We start from the raw sequence: 11,597 nt of genomic DNA, 5'->3' as shown, positions 1-11,597 counted from the left end.
GATTCAGCAGGAAGTTGACCAGATGTTTCTTTGGGAATCACTTTAATGTTAACTCAATTTTACATTAAAAAAAAATGTGTCATGGGGCTTTAGATTTTTCTCTTGCTGCAGTAAGGTGCTGTTCCTGGTGCCCCTTACAATTGGTTTGCATCTCTGTATACTGTTTTATATTTCAAGGTAGCCTTTGAAAGGAGAAGGGGTAGAATTTAAGTCCAAAATTGTCAAACTTGGGTGCCAGAAATTAGGCATTTACATAAGGTAAGACAGTGAGAATTGGAGCTCTCAAATATATGGCCATATGAGGCACATTCTGCATTGTGACAGACTCTGCCTACCTGGCCCTGTGCATCACAAACTTAAGATGGGGAGCACCAGGGTGCACTGGAACAAAGAGGCAGAATCTGTTGTTATGCAGAACATGCTGCTGCTGCTGCTGCTGCTGCTGCTGCTGCTGCTGAGATAGCGGCAGTGGGCTCCTCCTCCTGTCCTCCCTTTAGTAGCCCAGGCAGTAATAATTGACACTAGGGGGTCAAAATATTATGGGTTATGCTGGCTGGATTATAACCAGACATTGATGATACTATTTTATGATAACTTTATTTTTTCACATCCAACCGAGGTTGATGATAAATAGCTTCCTCCTCTCAGAATCCTTAAGTCTGCCACAGTTCTCATTTCACATCTGTATCAGATGCCCAGGGGAGACCATTGGACACAATGGTGTATAATACCAATAATATGTTGTTGATCAATCCAGCTCTATGCTGTCTATTCTCTGTGTGAGGATAGTGCTGTCTCCCAGATGTCCTACTGTCTGGTTGTAGTTGGAACATGGATGAGAAACAACCGACTTAAGTTCAGGCTAGGCAAACACACATGAGACTTTTTTACAGGGGAAAACAATTTAAGGTGCATAAAAAGTCTGTGACCATTTCTTCCGCTGATGGCATCAGTGTCTCGCTATTGTCAAGCTGATGCATAGGTTAGGCATGACCAAAAGACTCACAGACTGACCAAAATCTCTTCTTTATCTAGGCATTTTCAAATGTGTGTCATGGTTTGTTCATGTTGAGAAGTGCTTCCTACCTGGTAAATTTTTTGGTTTCTGGGCTCAGCTGATTGGGGTTAGATTTTTCCTATCATTAGTTGAACTGAAGACACGCAGGCTACTTAGCAGCTTATCCTGGAATAAATGGGGCAATATTTGATCTCAGGAATCCAGAGTAGTGTCACAAGTCACTGGTGTTACTCTGGATTTAAACCACTGTCGAGTTTGGCCCAGAGAGTCATCTTAATGAGGGTTAAATGTCTCTCTGGGTTCTGATAACATATGAGGATAATGCCCTTCATTACCTAAGTGAGTGGCATGAGGCAAGGCCATATAAGCTTTCCCTTTTCTGGATTTATAAGGTACCTAACGGATTAATGAGCTGGAATTGGTACTTTTAAAATTATTTCTTGTTTCACAGTGTACATTGAGAGCCAGGAGCCATATTGCCTTCTTCAGAGCCCCGCAAAAATAATAATGTAGAATCTAGATTTAATTCATAAATGGCTTGGCATTGGAACACCCATCACATTCCCCAACCCATTTTACTATGATTTTTCCCTTGCTTTAAATTGTGTACTTCACTTTTCCTCCATGTCAGTGTTCAAAGGCAGAGAGGTTGAGCAAGTCATGGAACACAGGTTCCATCTTGGATTGCCTATTAAATAGGGCCTGTTTTGATTTAGAGCAGAAAGTGCATGTCAGTGTTCTTTTTGTGCTTTTAAGGAAATGTGTAAATATGGAAACACAGCCCTTTGCATAGGCTTCTCCAGTGATCTTTAGGATATTCTTCCTGACATGGTGTCCTATTAAATTCTTATGTGATAATCTAGCTAGAGCAGTGTTACCAAACCTTATGGAGTTTATGTTAGCTATGTAAGAAACTGAATACAATCTATGCAGAGTGGCAAGAGAAGAGCATGTCATGTGTGGTGTTTTGTCAGATTTGGTTGTTTGGTCACTTTATTAATGGTCTATTTTAATGTCATAAATTCTCTTTCTTGGCCTTATTTCTTCAAATGCCAAATTATGTCCTATATATTCTCTGTATATTTGCTAAGCTATCTAAAACCCCAGCTAAATTATGATGCAACAGTTCTAGATTTGTGACATATTACAGGGTAAACATTTTCAAATGTTCCAATACTTTTTGTCCATCTAGGCTGATTAATGGTCTTTTGTAGTGTATACCATGTAGTGTATAGAGTGGATTCTGTCATGCTTGATATTTCTAAGACACTTTTAAAGCAGAGAAAGCATAAGAGCGGTGCCAGAATAAAAGCAAAAGGTGGATTAGGTAATGGACATTTGCTTAGGTCCCTATCCTTGAGTTTGCTGTGTCAAAAATCCAGGATGTTCATATTTAGAAACCAATTAATGTCAAGCCCAGCTTCTGAACTTAACTTTCTCTGAGATCAGCCAGGGTGCCTTACAGTGAATTGCAAACAGCACAGAAATGCCCTCTGCCAATCCCTCCAAAAAAGAAAAAATTACCCATAGCACTAGGGACACCTAATTTCCTATTCTGTGAATTGTGGAATAGTTTGATTTGGACTGAATTACTTAACTAGTGAACTGAGAATGCATCTATGTGCTTGAATAGTTGCACTGATTCATTTCCTTGCTGTATCGTGCCAAATGCATCCAGTGCAAATCATGTATCGAGGGAAAGTAAGGACATGTACTACTGCTGGGGAGGTCGCTGCATTTGTACTGTATTTGTACAGAAATGTTTGTAATTCTGCTCTTCCACAAACCATGGCAACTGGACTGAATGTAATCTGGCTCTTTTATTTTCTTGCTTCCATTCAAATAAGGCCTTATAACAAGTAGAGAGATGGGGTGTGTGTAAGAAAGAAACAAAGCGTGAGGTATAAATAATAAAGACGACATTTGCCAAAGAATTAAAATGGATTTTTTAAAAATTTTTGCTTTAGAAAATAGTGAGTGGATATAATCTTAATTCAGTGAAGTTGAATTTTAATTTTTTACAAATATCCAGTTTTAAATAAATAAAACCCAGGCCCTGGTTCATTGATAAGACCAATCTATTATTATTGAATTAAAATGAGGGATGTGTCTTTTAGTCGGTATATGATAAGACGTGATGACCCTCTGTTGGGAAAGCTCTCCTTTTTCTGTTTCTTGGTGCCTGGGAAAGCTGCTTTTAAATTACAAAAATTTGAATCATTGCACAGAGTCACTGGCCCCTCTGAAGCGGCTTTCTCTCTCTCCTTAAGAACAGACCACGCACAGAGCCAGATGGTTCCCGTCTGCTGGCTTTATTCAATGCACTTCCTCCCACAGACGGGAGCCCTTTTGCCCTCCTTCCAGCCTCTCTCCCCCCGCTTCAACCATCCACCACTGGGCCTTTCTGTTCTGCGCCTGGAAATAATCTTTTATTGCCCAGTTGTTCGGAAGTGACCTTTTGCCCTTGATTAGATAGCACCAGGCTCTATCACCGGATTGCTTTTGAGCTGGCAGTTGCTTTTTTGTGTTCACTGATCCGGTGTCAGGGAGAACAATGAAAGTCTTTGCAAAATTTTAGTACAGCTAAGGCCTCATGTGGGGTAGCTGGGGGAGAGGAGGAATGGGGTTGTATAAAGCAGCCTCATACACCATGATTACTTTTTTTTAAACAATTATTTCCCTTAATAAATGCAAAACAAATGCTGTGTTTTTTTTATACACATCCTATGTATATTTACAAATCACCTTTCCCTCCTTTCCAAGCAGCTATAGGTTACAGTCAAAGCTAATGAAGAGACACAGGAAATGGATTCTCTTACAGTATATTGTACATCTATGTACAGGCATGTAAACTTAAGATGTTCTGAGAGTCTGTGGAGACTTATAGCAAAAAAAAAAAAAAAAAAAAAAAACTGTCCCAGTTGATGTTAGAGTTCAAATCCCAGTCACTCTCTGCTTCAGGACTTGATGACCTCTGTGTGGCTTGAAAGCTTGTCTCTCCCACCAATGTTTTATTGGTCCAATAAAACATACTGTCTCTTTAATATCTTGGGACTGACATGGCTACAACTACATGACATAATATACCCAGGAAGGCTAACAGAATTGCCGAGCACCTGGGAAAGGTGTTTAGGGGGTGGGAGTGTTTGTGGGGGTGGCTCCCTGCTTCCAGAAGAGGCAGAACCTCGGGCGAAAAGGGGTGGGGCTGGGGCAGCTAGCTGTCAGCGCTGCCTGGACCATGCTGTACTCTTCCCCAGACAGCCCTTAGTACCCCTCCCCCCAGAGCACACTGCCTGGGGCCCCAGTGGTAATTTTAAAGAGCCCGGGGCTCTGGATGTCACCGCTGCTGCAGTGTCTGAGAGTCCTAGGCCCAGGTCCACTGATGGAGGGAAGCAAAGGGGGAAGTTGCCCCAGGGCCTGGCAATTCAAAAAGGTCCAGGGATACTATGGCAGTGGCAGCAGCTGGATTTCCAGGCCTTTTAAATTGCCACCAGAGCTCCAGGAAGGGTTGCCAGACGGTTTCAACAAAAATACTGGACACACTTGAAATTACATCACAATCTACACTACATCTTATTTAGAAAATACCCGACATTTATATTTTCTCATTTCTATTTTCTCAATTTGTTTCCTGAACAGAAAGCTCAAATACTGGACTGTCCTGTTCAAAACTGGACACCTGGCAACCCTAGCTCCAGGTAGTACACTCTGGATAGCTGTAAGGGCCACGGGGGATGGGGGGAGGGAGGGGTGGTAAGGGGGCAGAGAGGCATGGTGCAGCATGCTCTGGGCAGCACACCCTGCCCCTTCTGTCTGAGGCTCCACCCCAGATGCCTGGAAAGTCTCTCAGCACCTTGCCTGAGCCTTTTTGACCCCAGAGCAACTGCCCTCTTTGCCTCCTGCTGTTGGTAGGGCTGATTATACCACAGTTCACTCATTGACTGAAAAGCTATAGTCAAGAAAGCCTGGATTTTCAAAATGCATTCAATATGACAATCTATTCTGTAGCACAGCCAAAAAAAAAAAAAAAAAAAAAAAAAAAACCCCACCACCAACCATCTAGCTTCCATTCCTATTGTAGTTAGTAAAGAAAGATCACCTTTCTATAGAATTTTTGTACCAGCCTATAGGCTTCTGTAGCAGGAATGAAATTTTCTATTAAATATTATGGAATGTTTAGACTAATTTTTACAGATGCCTATTGCTTCCATCACTACCAAATTTGGTAGGATTTATATATTTGGGATATTTTGACCAGTCCCCTCCCTCAAAATTAGCTTAATACACAGCTCAGAAGCCAATTTTTTAAATTCTGAACTGTGCCCAAAATATGCATTCTAAATATTCTTTTATATATCAAGTCTTTATGAGTCAGATCGACTCATACGTAATTTGTCTTAGATTTTTAATTCAGAATACTGAAACAGTTTATTACTTGTATGATGGTCATACTCAGAGGTCCCAGTATTGTGATGGCCCATTTTTCAAGACTCTGTACAAACACCCAGTAAGAAGCAGGCCCTACTGAAAAGAGCTTGCTGTCTAATTAGGGGCAAGACAAGACAAATCGACACAACACAGCAGGGGATGAAGAAAGTGAAAGACGGCAGTAGACTCAAGGATGGCAGTAACAGGAGCACAGGATTGCACATAATTGCCATGTGTCCAATTTGGAGGCTTCATACTTTTGCTCTTGTTGTAGATGTGTTTTTTTTTTGGAAGAGACACTGTGATGAAGAGTTATAATGCATCATTTTCAAGCCACTTGCCTAGTCATTATCATATGAGGCCACTCATCAGGGAAATCATGGTAAAGGTGAGTACAGAAGGGTTAGGAAAAAATAAAGGATAGTGGCTATACACATCAATCAAGGAGGCTGATCCATACATAAGGGAAAGCCTTGAAGAAGGCAAAGATACTTAACGTAAGAGAGTAACAGTTCCAATCATAGTCTGAAGCAATTCAGGGGAAAGTTCTTTACTTGAAATTACTGAAATATGGGAAGAAAACAAAGAATACCATATCTTGTAGTTGAAGGAGTTGTAATTGTTTGTCCTGCCCCCCCCCCCAAAATACTGTCATTACAAACTATTTAAATGATTTAATAATCTCGTCTTAAGTAATTTTTCTTTATTTTATCATGGTTGGGATAGCCCAGAGCTCAGAACACTCCCAGACAACCTGCACAGGGAAATTTTTCTAGCAAATTATTTTTATTTCTTTCCATTTGTCAGAGATCTGATGTGGGCTAGATGATAACTGTATGATGTTCACTAGTCCTTCAAGAACAAAATAGTATTTGATATTTGTGGAGGAAGTTGTATTAAGAGTAAATGATGACTTTTATACAATGGAAAAACGTTTCCCTGAATCAAACAGCATACTGTGTCTATTTCTTGTCATCAGCTATAAGAACCCACAAAACTAGATTTTAAGGCTATTTCCATCTACCACCAGCCATTAATTATCATAGGAACTAATAAGACATAATAACAAATGGCCATTTGTAACATCCGTTTTAGTTGTGTGATACTTGCCCCATACTTGGACAAGGAGGGGTTAATCACAGAGTCTGGGCAGAAGAAGCCAAACCCACTCATCCCTGCTGGGCACTGTTGAACTGAACTTCAGTCAGGGCTGACACACTTTTCAGACTCCTGCCTGGAAGATGCTGGCACCTCAAGTTGCTATGAGCTGGATAGCCGTAGATGCCCAGGATACATCAGAACCATTGTGGGCTTCACTGGCGGGAGACTCAGGTAACACATGGCCTATGCCACTGGAAGACAGTATATGTAGCAGCTCACCTATTGATCTGAATGTAAAACTGATCGGTAAGTCAGTCGGGTTCCCACTGACCCAGTATACTTACCTACACTGGGCCCCAGCTGGAGGCAAGAATGCTCAAGCCACCTTTCTGGATGGTAGCTTACCTATTCTCCTCTGGCCACCAGGCCATACAGTCCTGCTATGGAGGGTAGCTGCATTGACTCCAGCCATTAGGCCACAAAGCTCTGCAGCCATATTAGCTTTGGACATTAGGCCATAATGTTCTGATACTAAGGGCAGTCAGCTGGACTCAGCTGCAGTACTATAACACCCTTTTCTACAGTCATCCCTGGCAAAATTACATGCTTTCAGATTTTTCTTTTGTTAGTTTCAACTGTTTACCCATTGAATACACTTGAGAAAGGCAGACTCAAAACAAACAACAAATGGAATAACACTGTGAGGATTTTTGTCACGTGATTAAATTGTACAACATGGCACAACTCTTCCTGTTCCTGCACTTGCCTCTGAGAGGCATTTTCCTTTTGTTTTTCTGCTTGATTATTCATCATGTGTGCAGATCAGAGCCTGTATCAACTACAATTAATTAAGAACAAACCTTGGGGAAATCTTAAACTTTGCATTTGTTTTGCAGGATAAAATTAGCAATATAGCTCTCCTTTCATGGATACCTGAAAACAGGCAAAACTCACTGATAAAAGTGCATAATTCAGACCAAGTTTGCTAGCAGATTCTAAGGACCACAAATCATTTAAATCACCTGGTTTGATTCATAGGTTTGCATCTAATCCAGGTGAAGCATATGGTGTAAATTGATGCTTCTGGTTGAGTTTTACTTTGAGATTTTTGTGTTCCTATTAATCCAAAATTCAGAGCAATAAAAATACTGTACATACAGCAAAGCCCAACAAACTCCAGAAAATATAAGTTCTGCTGCAAGCATAAATCATTAGTACTGGGCAATGGCTGATTCCTAGACCAGTAAATATATTTTGTATAGATAATTTCTGTTAAGGCTAAAGATTTTATACAAATAACTTTATGGAACAATTTGATACTTTGATGATGATATATTGTATAAACTCATTAAAATAAACATCTCAGGTCCTGTTTCCCAGAACTTATGCCAGACAAAGCTGCAGCATGGAACAAGCTTTAGGAACACAGGAATTGCCTCACAGGACAAGACCATCTGTCTATTGAGTCCAGTATCCTGTCTCTAGCAAGGGCCAGTACCAGATGCTTCTGAGGAGGATACAAGTAACCTTATAGTAAACAATGGTCAGATAATGTATTCCCAGGGGAAGTTTAATTCTAAGCTATGTCAGTAAGTGACTGGTCTGTGCCCTGGATCATCAGGAGCTTCGTCCTGTATTTAAAAAACCCACCATCCTCCAAGCACTGGTGCCAACTCCTGCTTCCCCAGGCCTATGGACTGCCGCATTGTCCACCTGTTTGTTCTCATACTTTAAAAAGTCATCTTGTCCTGGCTTCGGTTGCAACAATTATTTTATGGATTGTGCTGTTCAGGGCCTGAGGCTGACTGCTTCTAGTGAACCCTGGGACTATGTCTTCACTGCAACTGGGAGTGATGCTCCCAGCCTGGATCCAGTGACTTGTGTTACTGGGGTTGTGATAGTGCTATGTAAATAGCTGTGTCGACATTATGACTTGAGCTTTAAAATCTGGGGCTGAGGTCAGGCTTCAAAGCCTGAACTAGATCCTGAGCCATGACACCAAAGCAATGTCTGTGCAGCTATTTTTGACACACTTCATAGTAGCAGGAGCCCCGCTCCCACAAGTCTGTGGACAGAGGCTGGGAGGCATACTTACAAATGCAGTGTAGACCAGACATACAGGCAGTCCCCGGGTTACGTACAAGATAGGGACTGTAGCTTTGTTCTTAAGTTGAATTTGTATGTAAGTCGGAACTGGTACATATTGTAGGGGAAACTCTAGCCAAACATTTCTCCAGAGCTCAGTTTTATTCTCCCACACCTCACTTCCCTCAGTCCTTTATTCTCAAGCTGAGGTGTCTGCTGAGAAAAGCCGCTTCGCGTCTCCCTGGTCTGCTGGGGAGAAGCAGCTAGTGCAGGGTTGCCTCACCCCGTTTGTAAGTAGGGATCCGATGTAAGTCGGATCTATGTAACCCGGGGACTGCCTGTACTAAAGATTAAACACCTAGCCAAGAGGACTTTCATCATGGAGTATGTCTGTACTGCAGTGCGGGGGGGCAGAGGGAGGGAGAGGTTCGCATCTCATGTAAACATACCCAAGCTAACTTTAACATAGTTAGGCATGCCTGTCTGGAACTCTGAGTAGTTACCTGTGGGGCTATCCCTATTGAAGTATGTGCTGCTATTAGGGAAGACTGGTGCCTGAGGGAGGATAGAGTGCAGGGAGGGCCAACCAGAGGAGCAGGGGTATGTGGAGGCACCCCATTGAGCAATTACAATTTTGGCAGGGCATAGTGGGGCAGAATACCTCCCGAGTGTTAGCATGAGTCACCAATGGTTGCTGTGGCTTCTTGGAGCCAAGCAAGTGGTATTATAGCTAATTTAAGTATGTCTGTATGAGATACAATCACATCACATGTTTGAAGTATAGACAGACTGTAATATACGATGGGAGTCCTAGCCTAGAACAGACTTAATCACAGTGAAGATCTCTACTGCTGTCCAGAATGGGAGACAAACACCTGGCCAGGAACCCTGTATAAAATAGCACAAAAGAAAATTTCCTTGCCTAACTGGAGCTACATCTACACTGCAGCCTTTTGCCAGCAGAGAGAATGCTAATGAAGCGCTCATTAGCATTTGTCACACTGTCATTTGCATATTCTCTGCTGATGCTTTTTGCGCAAGAGGTTTTTGCGCAAAAATAAGTAGCGTTGATGGATCCATTTGTGCAAAGCAGACCCATCTACGCTACTTGTTTTTGCGCATAAACCTCTTGTGCAAAAAGCATCAGCAGAGAATATGCAAATGATAGTGTGACAAATGCTAATGAGTGCTTCATTAGCATACTCTCTGCCAGCAAAAGGCTGCAGTGTAGACGTAGCCCAGGACTATGTCTAGACTACATCCCTTTTTCGTAAGAGGGATGTAAATTAGACGAATCACAATTGCTAATGAAGTGGGGATTTACATCTCCCCTGCTTCATTAGCATAAAAATGGCTGCCGCTTTTTTTCCGCACAGACCTTTGCCAGAAAAAAGCGCCAGTCTAGATGCTGATCTTGCGGAAAATAAAGCCTTTTCCGAAAGATCCCTTATCCCTCTTGAAATATGGGATAAGGGATCTTTCGAAAAAGGCTTTCTTTTCCGCAAAATCAGCGTCTAGACTGGCGCTTTTTTCTGGCAGAGCTCCAAGCCGAAAAAAAGCGGCAGCCATTTTTATGCTAATGAAGCGGGGGAGATTTAAATCCCCGCTTCATTAGCAATTGCCATACGTCTAATTTACACCCCTTTTACAAAAAAGGGATGTAGTCTAGACGTAGCTTAGGAGTCTGAAGAGAGTGGTTGAACATTTTATAAAATAATCATTGCATGAACACAGGCGCTGTTTTCCTTGATTTTTGAATATTTAGCTTCACATAAAGTGTTGAGTGTGTGTCAGAGTGTTCTTTCCTTGTCTGAACATTTTCTCCTACTATTTTTCTAGTTGTTTGATAAAGAGACCATGTCTGAATAAATTACCTTGAACCCATAACACAATATAAGTGACATTTAAAAGTGTGTGAAAACTAGATTTTAAATGTAAACGAAAAAGAAGAGTATGGAACTCATTTCACAGGTTTCAGGATCTATACACATTCATCTGACAAAATGGCATTCTCTAAATTTCTAACCTATTTCTTTCTTAAACAATGCTTTTTTAGTTTTTTATGTCTTCAGTTGTCCCATTGACTGAATTTTAAGTTAACACTTGTGCAATAAATTTGCCTATTTGGATTAGTGCTTGTAGGAGTGTGACCTTACTTTATATATTGCTGAAACCTCACTATATTTTCTTGTTTAGGTAAACGTTTGTAATTAAAAAAAACCAGATAAACTCAAACAAAACCTAGGCAGCTAACAAGCCTTAAGAAAATTATCTAAGCATTAATTTTTCTTAATTAGATTCAATGTGGCATGTAGTGTTTTTCTCTACTTTAACATTATAGTTGAACAAATATATTAATTAGGAGCAAAATTCTTCTCATTGTTACACAAGTATAAATATTGAATAACTTCACTTTGAAGTTCAAGAGATTATTCTAGTGACTAAATATTGTTCCCAAAGCAGGCTTGTAGGACTGTGCCCTTATACTGGTGAATCTTATATCAGAATTTTGCTGTGGATATTTACTATTTGCAATTTTTATATTTACAATATTGTTAGTCCTGTTTCCTATTCTGAGCATAGAGACCATTACAAATTCCTCAGTAAAGGCAAATGCCTCAGGACAGTATAAATCCATTTTTAATAACTCATGCTGTACACTGGAGTCCATTGTGAAAAAACACTGCCAGTCATCTTAGTATTTTCCATTTTCCCCCCAGGTCAACCAAACCATGTTATGTTCTATTTATTTCTGTGATGGTGGTTATGAAAAGGAAACAGTTACATACAACAAGATGGAGAATGGTTTAGAAGTTGTAGTAATCATATGCTGGCTTCATAGCATTATTTCAGTGCAGTGAGACAAGGCTTATTGCTCGTTAAAGCTTCTCAGTATGGAGAAGTTTTTGTTTCAGCAAAATAATTTTCCATTTTAATTGGGAGGGCTTACATTTTAAACATTCTA

Source organism: Pelodiscus sinensis, chromosome 4, assembly GCF_052426305.1.
Source record: "Pelodiscus sinensis isolate ZL-2025 chromosome 4, ASM5242630v1, whole genome shotgun sequence".
Lineage (NCBI taxonomy): Eukaryota > Metazoa > Chordata > Testudines > Trionychidae > Pelodiscus > Pelodiscus sinensis.
Note: the sequence above shows the minus strand (reverse complement) of the source record.